The sequence below is a fragment of the Orbicella franksi genome, chromosome 15 (assembly GCF_964199315.1).
Source record: "Orbicella franksi chromosome 15, jaOrbFran1.1, whole genome shotgun sequence".
NCBI classification, from domain to species: domain Eukaryota; kingdom Metazoa; phylum Cnidaria; class Anthozoa; order Scleractinia; family Merulinidae; genus Orbicella; species Orbicella franksi.
In genome coordinates, this window is record NC_138159.1 from 6,754,701 (window position 1) to 6,757,591 (window position 2,891).

General features: G+C 38.0%; 1 protein-coding gene across 3 annotated transcripts in view; it reads right to left on the minus strand.

The window, feature by feature from the left end:
- The window catches only part of LOC145469683 (uncharacterized), a 54,760-nt gene extending 52,540 nt beyond the window's left edge, over positions 1–2,220 (minus strand). For 2 of the 3 annotated variants that reach the window (XM_081453451.1, XM_081453449.1), the window contains exons 1-2: positions 752–936; positions 160–210 (exon numbers count right to left, since the gene is read on the minus strand). The gene's annotated coding sequence lies outside the window, so the exon portion shown is untranslated. Of the gene's footprint in view, positions 1–159; positions 211–751; positions 937–1,812 lie in introns of those variants that run through there. The other variant, XM_081453448.1, reaches the window with a different exon arrangement.
- Between the last annotated feature and the right edge of the window lie 671 nt (positions 2,221–2,891).

Sequence of the window (2,891 nt, forward strand, 5' to 3'; positions counted from 1 at the left end):
TTTATTTAAAGCAAAAAACAAATGCTGTGGCTTTATGGATTGAAATTGCTCTGGCCTACGATAATGTGTAGACTTTTCATTTAAAGAATGTTCATTTCCGGTCCCTGCTTCACACGAGTTGTGAACGTTCTGTTTCGCTCTTATTTACAACAAATTTACCTTGTTTAGCCTCGCAGTGATCAGATGTAATCTCTCCGCCTTACAAAAACACTGCAAAATTAAGCGAGCAGGTAGAATGAAATAAGAAATAGCAATCAACGCAATTATATTGTTACTGAAACAAATTCTCCCACTTCGTAATATAAGGAATACTTATACACCAGTAACGAGAATTTGTGTGTAGCATCAGAGCAGAACCAAAACTAACTAATTACAACTGTTCGTAGTTCCATCTAGCTTCTTTTTTTGGACTGAAAAACGTGGTGAGCAAGTTATAATGCCGGAGTTTTCTTCGCCGGTTTGATTGCTTCGGGAAATCATCACCAAATGCGCATTGCACAGTAGCGGAAAAAGTGCGAGTTTGAATAATAAGAAGTTTCGCAGCGACTTTCGACAGATAAATCGATCTTCTATACGACACTGAGAATTCAAAGACTTCGCCGGAATTTCTCGGTTTGATTGCAGAGACACAGGAGATTTCTACACGCTTGAATTGTCTCGTTTCGTATTCTTACATGACTAAAGATGCGCTAAGTAAATGACTTAATTTACAATGATAGCGAGACGAGTAACTAGTATGTACTGTACTTACAATTGTCCTGTATGGCGGAATCTAAGACCACTCTAGAAATTCTGAAGTTCACTTCGTTCTTTGGGCAATGCCTTGAATCCAAATTGTAAAGCAAACAAGATTGAAAATGAGAATGTGCTCTGTGCAGCGTTATTTGATCTGCCCACCTTGCCAAGTCTACAAAAAAGATGACTTGTCATCTCAGAATGCGTGGATCAACAAAAAGGTCAACACACGACGTGATGATCAAAGTTCTAGAACGTTCCATTAATAGATTTAGCTGCCCTCCATTTTAACCTCCCTTCCTTTTAAGCCAAAATGAAAAACTATGCACATAATGACTTCTCTTTCACCGCTTTAAGTTTTTATTCGTTACTAGTTGTAGAAAAAGTAGGCTTAAAGAAAAGGTAAAAACTATTTAACACGGCGCGGTCTTTAGTAAAGCGCTCGATGTATCCCTGCAGCAAATAATTCAGTTTTCACCTTATAGGCAGATCAGCATCTTATTTCTCACGACGTATCTCGGTAAAGTCAAGTGTGCAGGTCTGGAGAATTATTAAACTGATCACCCATGCGACGAACCACAACAACTCACTGGAGAAGTCCAAGAGAGATAATTTGTATGTTTTCAAACTGAAAGGACGATGGGTCAGTGATTGTATGACCGCCTGAGTGATGTCAACATTTGATGGTTTTGAACGAGACCGTGGAACACGCGATATTCATTAATTTGGCAACTCAATAATGGACACGTTCCAAGTATTTGTAGTAATCGCGACGGTTTAGTTGCATCACATAGCAACAAGAGGTCTCAATTGAAAAATCGTTTTGTTTTGCTTTTTCACAGTGACCTTTGTACGACAAACATGTACATTCTTAGTTTTCCAGTTGCCTATGGAGATGGAGAGAGAACCTTGTTTGGAACAAAACCGTTTGCATAGTTATCGTGAAATTCGGACGCAAGACATTCACGACCAGGACGTGTATTGCCTGTTTTTATGTAATGTTGTGATAATTACCTATTCTGAGGTTTTAGTTCATCAAATATAATACCCTCTAAAAACTTGATGTGCGTTTAGTACCTTACAGTGGTCAGATCTAATCTCTCCTCAGAACAACAACAACGCAGAATTAAGCGTGGAGGTCGGATGAAATAAGGAAATTGGCATCAAGTAGGGAGAATTTGTATGTCACATCAGGGTAGAATCAAAACTTACTAATTAAAACATTCGTACTTCTGTCTGCTGTTCTTTGAATAAAAAACTTGGTGAGCAAGTTATAATGGCGGAGTTTTACTCCCGGTTTGTTTGCTGAAATATGCACTACAAAGTCCTTTGCATATTAGTGTAATTAACTGAGAAATAGAGAAGTTTTAATCTAAAAAAGCAAAGATTGAAACCCGCGGGGTACTCGCAGAAAAATTGGGTGGGGGTGTACGGCGCGCTTCACAAAACCCTTACCCTATTTATGACCAAAATCTGCGATATTCCCTACTCTATTTACGACCTGACCAAAATTCGAAACCCTGTTTATGACCTGACCCTTAAATCAAAACCCTGTTTCAGACATGCGTTATAATTAGTTCCCTAGTTCAGAAATTACCGTAAACATAATTGAAGGGCTTTTGTTGATTTTGTTTTCGATAATGATGAAAAAGTCGCTTCTTACCCACATCAAGGCTGGAGAGCTACAGTCTTGCTAAGTCATTGGCAAAGAGACACCCTTAGAGCCTGATATAGCACTGGGTCTAAGGCCGGATAGCTCTAAACATAAACTCCAAATTAACTTCTGCTGCTTAAATGCTAAATATTACATTTGGCTATGTAGACAGAAAAAATGTTCTCCAAATTAAAACTAAATGATTTCTTACTGTATTTAAAACATATCTATGAAAAGGAAAAAAAATACAACTACAGTCGTTTTAAAAAAGTGGGAGCCTCTGTTGCCTCTTTTGTAATCTCTTGACAGCTTGACCCTAGTCCCCTGAAAACGAAAATGAAAATGAAAGGAAAAGAAACAAGGCGTATATATACCATGCATATTTTCTGCAATTCGCAATTCGGAATTCACATTACTGACAGGAGTAAACTGGTATGCTCTTGCCGTGCTAGAATTGTAAGTAGGGCAAGTAATCTAATTTGTTGTATTGTAAGCAGTGTAA